At 40.7% G+C, this 10,985-nt stretch overlaps 1 long non-coding RNA gene across 5 annotated transcripts in view; it reads left to right on the forward strand.

Annotated features, from left to right (window-relative positions):
- Window positions 1-10,655, forward strand: part of LOC125461644 (uncharacterized) — a 104,731-nt gene extending 94,076 nt beyond the window's left edge. For 4 of the 5 annotated variants that reach the window (XR_009446936.1, XR_007249522.2, XR_007249519.2 and 1 more), the window contains exon 5: window positions 6,585-10,655. This is a non-coding gene — a long non-coding RNA (uncharacterized LOC125461644). Of the gene's footprint in view, window positions 1-1,771; window positions 1,912-6,584 lie in introns of those variants that run through there. The other variant, XR_009446937.1, reaches the window with a different exon arrangement.
- The last annotated feature ends 330 nt before the right edge of the window (window positions 10,656-10,985 follow it).

Here is a 10,985-nt window from a genome sequence, read left to right on the forward strand (position 1 = left end):
GTTGCAATTTAATGTTAAGTTTGAGACCTGATTAATAGAGATCATTGATATGTGATTGATAGGGGTGTTGTTCAATGAATAATTGTTGGGTTTAGTTCAATGGTTGGAAATGATAAAGCTTCTGAAGATGCACTCACTCACCTTGGCCACCTATGTGAGGTCATTAAAGTTTTCACAGCGCTATATCCAGCTCTTTGGGACTTGCATACTGGCTTTGACTGCTTTTGGGAGTTTCTCTAGTGAGCCTCCATTCCTTTTATGGATAAAACATATCTTGCCTCCTCTGTATCTCCTTGACCAAGGCTTCTGGCATAACTTTAGAAAATCTCACAGCCTCCTCTTCTCATGTGTTACCATCATACAATGTGATCTGATAGAGGCTATTAAAATTATAGAATTTGCTTGATGGAGTGGACATAGAGAAACCAGTTCCACTTGCACAGCTTCAAGAAGCTACTGATATAAGATAACATTAAAAAATCCAACTGGGAATTCAGGAGAAACTTCTTTATTGCAGAGAAATTAGAGTTCAGAACTCATCACAATAAAGAGTTATTGAGGTGACTAGTATCAATGTATTTAAAGAGATGCCAGATATGTACATGAGGGAGAAAGGAACAGAAAGATAAGTTGTTTGGGTTAGACAAGGAGAAGGGTTGAGAAGTTTCATGAACTGCATTGATATGAATATAGACATGTTGGGCCAGATGGTCTATTTCTCATCTGTAAATACTACGTAATAATCAAGCCAATTGAGACAAATTATAGCATCTTTGCTATGTCTTCAGCAATGTTTAGTCAGTTAAATATAGACAGAGAATGGACTCTGAACCTTCCTGAACTCTGTAGCTAGGTTTAACAATAGGCAAGGCATTTACTAACTGCATCATCAGGTGCACATCAAACAAGCAAGTTGTGTTCTGGAAAGGCTGATTGTAGCAGTTTTGGATATAATCCTCCAGTGACGACGTTATAAAACCACTTGACAACATCTTATAGATAAGCATTGCAACAATTTTCTGAACCTCATGTGACCTCAAGGCTTAAGATCCCAGTTCAAAGAAGACTTGTGCCTTTGATGATATTGACTGGTTCATGTGCTTGATCCTACCACCCTGAAAAGTTAAGAATCTCTGTTTTATAAACCTATTCTTTTGGATAAGAGCCACAAAAGAGAGCCCCATGCTCTTTTCCTGTGGTTTTCATTTCCTAACTTTAAGGCCTTTTGAGGCCTGGGAGCACTAATTTGAATTGCTGCTCTTATCAGAATTCAGAGAGAAGCAGCTTCAAAATTCCCAAGCTGCTGCACATCTGAAATTGCAAAGAGAAATTGTAGAGAGGCACCAGGAAGTCTGAGGATGGAGATTAAAATTCTCTTCATGTTATAATAAGTGCTGCGTCCTTTGTGACGCCACAGAACATACACACTTTAATTGAGGAAATGGATTAAATTAGAAATGTCTAATTTACTACACTGGAATCTGTTAGTCTCTGAGCCACAAGATTAGTATAGAAAATAGCTCAATTATTTCCTGTTAGTAAAAAATATCTGTGTGATTCTAAATGAAAGATCTGAACACAACTGGGTACTGAGGTACAAAATTCTAGAGGCCTGAGAGATCACTCATCTGTTACAAAGTGGAGAAGGCATATCTATTTTCTGGTACCAAAATTGATTGCTTTGCCTTCAATATTGGTACGTTGCAGTGTGCTTATTACATATTGTATATTACAGTTGTTCTTAAAGCTCATGATTTTCTATCATACACAGGAATTAGCCATAGGAAGGTGCTGAATTGGACGCTGTCAGCTAATTGGTGGAACATTGTGGGCTTTGGTGAGATTTGTGGCAAGATCACATTAGAAGTCTACCAAAGCCTATCTCAATATTGGGAGCAACTTGCTGCAGCTTTTATGCATCTTCAAGTAAGCAGTGGTTAATTAAGGAGGATTATGCTTTGTTAAACGCCTTATTAATGCTATTGCTCACCTAATTAATATTCAGTTTCCCATCTTACCAAATGTGCTGAACAAACTAGATGTTGAGAAATATCGACATGAAAGTCAGATCAGGGATCTGACGACTTCAGCTTGCTGCTTGCTCCAAAGAACCTGCATCTGGATGGTAGATCATAAAAACCCTGCAGTGTAGAAGCATGCAATTTGGCCCATTGAGTCCATACTGTCTCTCCAAAGAGCATCCCACCCAGACCCACTCTACCCCTGTAACCCTGCATTTCCTATGGCTAACAATAGACAATAGATAACAGGTGCAGGAGTAGGCCATTCGGCCCTTCGAGCCAGCACCACCATTCATTATGATCATGGCTGATCATCCACAATCAGTATCCTGTTCCTGCCTTATCCCTGTAACCCTTGATTCCACTATCTTTAAGAGCTCTATCCTTCTCTTTCTTGAAAGTATCCAGAGAGTTGGCCTCCACTGCCTTCTGGGGCAGAGCATTCCATATATCCACCACTCTCTGGGTGAAGACTTTTTTCCTCAACTCTGTTCTAACCCAACTACCCTGCACGTCCATGGACACGGTGGGCAATTTAGCATGGCTAATCCACCTAGCCTGCAAATCTTTGGAATATAAGAGGCAACTGGAGCACCCAGAGGAAACTCACGCAGACACGGGGAGAATTTGAAAACTTCACACAGTCGCCTGAACCTGGAATCAAACCTGAATCCCTGCTGCTGTGAAGTAGTAGAGTTAACCACTGAGCCAATATGCTGCATCTTGGACACCAGACTCCGGAATCTGAGGTTATACTCTATGGACGCTAGCCACATGCTTCCCACATCCATGGATATTTACATCTGACTTATGCCAGTCTCTAAGAACCCCATGGCACACCTCCGATCCACTTACAGGACATTTCTGTACTTCAGTGCAGCACCTCGGCCTGCACCAGGAACTATATCGCAATGTTGTAGTAAGCATACCATGTGCTCAAGGACGCGCGCTCGGCTCATAGACTGGAACAGGCTGCACCTCTGAGCTCTTGGCTTGCTCTCATAGCACACACTCACGCTGAGCCTGCATGAATTTTCACAGTGTTCCTGCCTTATAATACCTTTTTCTGCTTTGTTCCCTCAGCTGGGGACACCAGGCTACCAGTATAGCTGTCTTGCCCTGCCATTTAGTACAGACATAAAGGCAGGACATCTGTCATGGTAGCTTTTGTTCAGAGGGTTCTTCCCTCATTAAGTTGGGGACAGCATCTGATACCAGTCCATGGGCACTGATACCGTCAGTCAGCCACTTGAGGCTGTCAGAGTCAGAATCCTGTTCACAGTAGGAGTGAGTAGTTGAATGGTGTGAATCCCACCACCCATCTGGATGCTCTCTGTCCTGTCATGGATGACTTTCATCCTAGAATGAAGGAGAGAGAGAGGTATTAAGGGAGATGAAAGTGGGCAGCACAGGTTTTTGTTTTGGTGAGAAGGATGTCTTAAGAATGAGTGAGTAGGCAGTGCACAGGACTTTCTGGTTTAGTGGTGTTGGCAGTTGTTTGGGTGACATTGAGTGAAGGAAGATGTTGTAGGCAATAGTGAGAGTGGCAGAGAATGAGCCTTGGTGGGAGGTAGGCACTGTAGCAGAGATAGAGTGAGTGTGAGATATCGGAGAGAAGTTAGTGATGGAGAGGTGAATGCCATTAACCTTCTTCCTATGTTGCTGTGCATTCCTCCAAGTGGCTGAGACAGTACAGACCAAGGTGAAAATCTCAAAGCTGGCACGATCTGTGTTGTGGCTGCTGTACTGGTCCTGCATGACCTCCAGGGACCTGCATGCAAATTGGGGCACTAAATATCCCTAACCTGCCATGTCTGGGTTAAATGTCACAAACCATGCAGGGTAGCTCTGGACTGATGCTGCTTGTCTGGATGCATAGCAGCCTTTTACTGATGGCACAGGCTCCAGGGATACTGGTCAATTCCAGGATAACCCAGCAATGGCAAGTTGTTCCCAGAACAGCGTGTAGAATGATGGTGTCAGAATTGGACATGAGGACACCATATGGATGAGGTATGCAGTTATTAATGCAAGTTGTGCAGATATGCCAAGAAACACATGAGGCCTCTCAGTGAAAAACCCTCCAAAAACTTATTGTAACTGGCACTTGACTAAAACCACAAGATTCAGCCCAAAATTTCTTTCAATTTCCAAGCCACCTTCAAACCACAATTTTCCTTGCTTTTTCCGTGATTGGAGCTATAATCTATAGTTTTCACAAAGAATTATAATAGTTATAGCTCCATTCCAAAGTGTTTTTTTTAAAAGAGAGGCTGGTCACAGTAATTTCTGATCTAGAAGTTTGGATATCTGCACTGCTTTATCTGTATTCTTACAAATGACAACAAGCATGAGACTAAAGCAAAAACGTTAAATGGTGTCCTTCTGTTAGCAAATAGTTAAAGTAACAGTGTAAATTTTTCAATACTGTTCAATATTGTTTAAATACAATACATTTTCTTAGATCCTCAGTCCAAACTTCAATAACGCTGGAAGCCTGTAAAAAAACTTTTTTTCATATTAATCCTTTTAACTGCTGATTGCTTTTGAGAATATTTTGGGTCCTTATACAAAGATGCAGCTGGAAGAAATACCTTATTTGGTGTGTTAAGCCAATATTGCCATCTACATATTGAGATACTGTGCAGGACTACCTCTGGATGTTTGCACATGAACTATCCACGAGGCTGCTTTCTCCTTACTTCTAAAAAAGGCTCTTCATCTCCATAGTTAACAAAGTGTGGAGCTGTTTGAACACAGCAGGCCAGGCAGCATCCAAGGGACAGGAACGCTGATGTTTCAGATCTGGACCCTTCTTCGGAAAAAAATCATTTAATGTGATGTTCTACTCAAGGTTTTAAAGGCATGTTGGTAATTTCACTTGTGAGTGGCAAAAGGCCTGTTTGCATACATTAAGAATCTCATTTACACCTAATCTCACCTCATTTAGATGCAATTTTCCATTTTACTAGCTAATGGAGAGAAACTAGATGGAGGCAATTCCCAACATGCAAGGTCACCTATAATTCCCCTGGTCAGCATTTTCCATCATCCCAGGGTACAGTCCATGCCTGCTCCTTCATCCTTGGAGGTGTACCAACTTCACCATATCATCACGGCATATTATTGATTTACTCGGAATACAGATCACGGCTCTGAAGCTGCATTTCGAAATACATCAACACCTTACATTGCAATGCTGCTGCCAGGTCATATCACGCACAGGGACAAGCACAAAACTCACGAAATGGAACAGGGGCATCTCAGGACTCTTAGCTTGCTTTCTTATTACTCACTCACTCACTTTGTCATCACGTGAATGCTCACTGCAACTCTGCCTTGCTTTGCATTTTCGGACACAAAGCCAGGTTAGTCATTATTAGTCAAAGGATGGACAGGCTGGTGCATGGTACCACGCTGTGTCAATATCAAACCTACAGCATGCACCAGCCACTTACATGGCAAGCACACTGCCGTGCTTCAACAAATGGCCATGTCACAAAGACTAAGGTGAGTGTCTTCACTCAATCAAGACAAGAGTGCTGTCGTCAGCCAGGGGTCGGACCACAATCAAGGGCATTATCTGATCTCAGTCTAGGGCTCACTCCAGATCAGTCAACCACTGGGGCAGTCAGGGTTAGGAGCCCCTTATCATTACAATTCAGGGAATGAGCCATGGTTAGTCATACAGGTCTCATGCATCCTGTGGATTAGCAATAAGTCAGTTGGGAGGCTGCTCCGAGATCAGTCAGAGGGTTTGTTCACTGATCAGTCATTCTAAGTTGGTCAAGTGAGTTGGTCATCTCTGGTCATTGAAAGTCAAGGTGGGTTAGGTGGACAAGTTGGGGAAGACAGTTAGAGATTGGAGACAGCATGCTGGGATTCAGAGGGAAAATAATTGGGAGGTGGGACAACTCAACATATAAACGTGGGAGGTGCATCATGATAGTTGACATATTTAAGGTGTGTGCCTGGGGCTCGGGAGAACATTGGGAGGTAAAAAATATGAATGAAACAGATCAGTGGGAGCATGGATACTGAGGACTGGTGGTGTTGGCAGGAAGTGTAAGGAAGAAAAGGAAAACAAAGACGAAGGATCTATTCTGTTTATGATATTCCCTGCACAGGTTCACTGGAAGCATGACCAATGGATCCAGCCACAGTGTACCAGAGGAGCATATAAACTGAGATTCAACATTTGTCCCAGTATGCCAGAGACCAGCAGCAGCCAAGCATCCTCCATATGAAGAAGTCCCAGTTGAAAGTCCCCTCAGGATGTGGAGCTGGTACAGGAGGCTCCCATCCTTGATTCCAATTCCTCCAGATGAGTGAGGTGCGGTGCCGCTACAGACTGACTCTATTGTATCTTGGATCAGGACTTGAGAACTGCAGTTGAGAGTTAGGCTTTTAATTACATTGATTTCAAAAGAATGGAGGCGGTGGTGGGATCAACGGACATGGGTGGTGGAGGGGTGGGGGTGTTTTTTGTTGATCAATCTGTTGTTGTACAACTTTGTTTTGTAATTATTTTAAATCTTCACTTGTTCCCTCTGCATTCAATAGGATAATAACTTTGGATTGAGTACAGAAGAGCAATGATTTGAGAATCCTGTTACGAGGCTTTGTCGGAGGCTCACTGGTGATGTTACCTTGTATGGTGACGAAACGTCTGAAAACGAACCTTCCAGCTCAGCGAGCAAACTCACATCCAGAATTCTGTTACTGTTGCAAAAAGATCATTAAGACTGAAAAGAAATCTCATTTTCACTTTCTGGAAATGTAATATTTAGCCACAGTTACACCTATTGCCTGTACTGGGATGAGGTCATTGAGGACCTGTACTTGAGTGTGCCTGAATTAAACTAGACAGAAAAGAGTTAACCTACAGATTTGCTTTCACATTATGCCTTTTATGACCCAGAATTTCATCGATCACTTTGCAAACAGTAGAGCATTTTTGAAGTATAATCAATGTAGCTATGCAGAAACACACAGCTCTTAATTTGCATATAGTAAAGTCTTGCAAAGAATAAATTGAAATGAATTTAGTTGATCTAATCTACTTATGCTGGCCAAAGAATCAACATTGCAGGAGTTCGCATTTCTTTGACTTGAAAAGTACCACAGGACTTTCTAATATATCTGAACAAACCAATGGATATTTGCTTAAAGTCTTTTCTGAAACTGTTATTTTCAATCAGATGAATAGGGCAGAATAGGAAGTGTTTATTATTCCAAACTGTTTACACTACCTGCTCTGGACTTTAATTTGACCAGAGTATACATTTAGGATTGTCATATACTTGGAATACATAAATAGACTCAATGGCCAGAAATTATACCCATAAACAGCATCAGCACATAACTTGACTGAAAGCATAAAACCAAGAAATCAACAATGATTAGTGATCAAAAAAATTACTGATTAAAATAAGCTGAATCAATTATTAAATATCAAAAATCAAAAAAAGTGATTTGGACATCATCATGAGTGTCACTGAAATGAGAAGCAAAAATACAATTAACATTACCAACAAATTGTGCATTTGAGTCACGTGTGTCTGATTATTCTTTCTTCAGAGCTTTTAGTGTTTCAGTTCATACTTTTGACTACAAGAAATTAAAGTATCATGCCTGTGAGCTCTGCCCCTTCATCACTTGTGATTTGATTTTTAGTTAAAGTTAAAATAACTGGAATTATACTTCTGGATAAAATATTTGATTACATTGAAATCTTCAATGGCTAATTTCCTCAAAAAATGCTGCTTAGATATTACAGGGCAAACTAAGTAGTCCTGTTCTCCTAGTGGGGACAATGCACTGACTTTATCTTTGTGTTCAATAGATTATTTATTCAAAAAATGCAACATGTTAGCATTGTGAAAAATTTACTTGATATTCATATTGGGTGGCAACTGCACACAGAGGTCTCCTTATTAAGTACAAACATTTTTCCACAACGTTACAAATATTGCATATCTCATGTGAGTACTGAAATAACATTTTAATATCCTATGTTTCTTTATCTGTAATTGTAACAATTTCATTGAGTTATAAAGACATTGGTTATTGTCCAGAACAAGGATTTAATATCAGAATTTCTGACTAGTGACATTGGTGCTGCTATTATGGAGAGCCGGTTAATGAAATGAAGCTATCCAGAAATTTTATGACTGGTTACCTGATTAGTTCTCACCACGTATAATCTATTGTGACCGCGTTGTTCAATATGCTGGAATCTGATTGGCAGACAATAGTGATAACAAGGGCCCCACTTTCAGTAACTGTGGAGCTGAAGACGGACCTGAAGGTTTTGCTTCAGGCACTTAACAGGCCACCTCAGGGAATGTATGCAATGTCAATCTGCAGCGCGCAGATGCTTTAAGAAGGTCACTGATTTCATTGTTTACTGGGGTGAACACATTGGTCAACTTGCTCTGGTAGAAACCTGTAAGTAAATGAAAATACCCTGAAATTCAGCCAGATTCAACTTACTGCCAGTGTTCAAAGCATTATTGATGGCAGTCATCTAAACTCATACTCAGAGACCCATGATAGTTTTGCAATTCAAAGAAATCCACTCTATCAACCTCCGACAAGCTAGTGATCAACAATACTATACCACACACCTGCAGTTTTATATTCTTGCAATCTTCTGCACCTTGTTACTTGAAGACTACTTGGAAAGATGGATTATTGGAGGTAAACATTATACAAGCCATCAAAACAGGAAGGTGAGCCAAGGTTTGAGTCAATGTAACCATAAGGGCATCATAAAACATACCATGGCATCTTGAAACAGCAATCCTTCTGCCTGGGAAGATCAATAAACAACAATACTCGTTTCCAAACTCGTCAACAGAACGAGTTGCACACCAGGCTTGCATGTATGGATTGAAATAACTGCACAGAGGCCTGTGTTCCATTACTAAGTCACACTTTACTTGTGCACAATACATGGGCTCTGTCCAGCCTGGAGCAGATGGACTCCAACAAGCCCAAACGCTACCTACCATGCCAGTGCCACCATCTTGTAAAAACATCTTGAATTGAACCCACTCTGCTGGCATTACTCTGCATTGCAAACCATCCATCTAGCCAACTGAGCTAACCAACCCCTGACTTTAATGCATACTCCAGCTGATTAAACAGTCTCTGAAGGGTCTAGGCCCGAAACGTCAGCTTTTGTGCTCCTAAGATGCTGCTTGGCCCTCTGTGTTCATCCAGCTCCACACTTTGTTATCTCAGATTCTCCAGCATCTGCAGTTCCCATTATCTCTGAACTTATAATTTCACTGTCTCAACTATCATGGTGTCATCCTTTTGGTCTATTTTTTACCTTAATCTGTAAAACAAAGAAGACAAGTTTTATAAGATTATTGAATCCACTTCTAAGTATATTACATGTAACCTATAGAATCTACCCTTGTACTCCATTTAGGTATTGCCCTACTGGAGGAGAATGTGACAAGTTGACTGCTGGACATGAGTAGCAGCTTCTCTCACATTTAAGCATGGGTTACGGGATAGCCTTTTTGCTGGCGTGGTCATGTCCAATGATCTGGTGACTGACCAGATCTCCTTTTGTCTTATCCTCTCATTTGTGTGACTGGTGTCTTTAAAAGGGTTTACAGTGCACTAAGCAACAATTTCTTTCATGCCCCTGCAGCTAAGCAATTCCATATCATGCCCGCTGAATATCATGAGAAAATACTTCAGACGTGAACGATCGTGAGAGTCTGAACACTACAGCTATGAAAAAGGTCAAGTAGGCTCCACCTCTTGGCAGCAGACTAAGGTACTTACACCAAAGAATCTCTTGCACTCAGAAGCCCATTACAGCAAAAAAGATGTAGTTATCCCACTCTTCAAGATCGGGATTGCAGAGACGTTGATAATGGATTAAAGGAACACTTGGTAAACACCTTGAAGAGTGGAGCTTAAGCAGAGGCAGAAATCAGTTGGACCAAACACTGCACATTCTGTGTAAGTCCATTTTTTTAAACCTCCATAACTGGATATTTCAGACAAATTAAAATGATGGCAGAGATTAATCATGCTCAGAAAACAATTCCCATGTAGTTTGAACCAATGGCCTCTGCACTTGAGTTGGCATGTTACCTTCTTTATGCTCTGCAATAATATTTGAATGAATTAATTGTTAAGGAAAGATCCTAAACAGTCTACTCATCTCTCAGTATGGCTAAATTTTAGGCAAGCTTACCATAAAAAATGTTATGTGCCATCAAAACTTCTCTTGCATTTGCTCCAATTTCTTAGAATGCTTAGCAAAAGCCCATATATACTGTTTCTGCACAGCTTAAACCAATCTCCTTTGTTGTTGGTGTTGATGTTATGCATTGGTTGTCAGGGAAGCCCTCCTTTCCTTCAGTTTATGAAGTTGCAATTTCACAGCTATATCATTAACTGCTGGTGTTCTTATTTACCTCTGCCTCTTTGAGCTTCTCCTTCTCTCCCCACTGAATAACCCACCTCCAAATGGAACTGTTTATGTTAAATTAGGACTGGGTACCGAACAGTTGGCTGTGAATTAAAAAATATAGATCCATCAAAAATCTGCCTCAAGAGTCTGAATGTCAATGTGTTTAAAATATTGATTCTAACCATATTATTTTACTGCAGCACAGTCCTCCTGTAAACATATTGGTGGATTATTTTGTGATGAGTGTAAGAGCTAACAACCTGTGCACACAACTTGATGGTGCTTATCCTCTTTCCTCTAACACTATGCTGCATTACATTGGACATCCAGAAAACAAAAAAAATGAATTGCCTCATGTTAAAATGTTTTTCCTTTAATAGTGCTCATCGCCTTATATTTAATAGTTATTTTGGTCAGCTAATGGGGGATTTTGTTATTCTGAAGGCCCATGAAAAGAATACATTGCCTGTTTCCAAATGGACAAAATGAATTACTTTTGTTCCAAAATAATGTCTACATTG

This window comes from Stegostoma tigrinum, chromosome 19 (genome assembly GCF_030684315.1).
Source record: "Stegostoma tigrinum isolate sSteTig4 chromosome 19, sSteTig4.hap1, whole genome shotgun sequence".
Classification (NCBI taxonomy): Eukaryota; Metazoa; Chordata; class Chondrichthyes; order Orectolobiformes; family Stegostomatidae; genus Stegostoma; species Stegostoma tigrinum.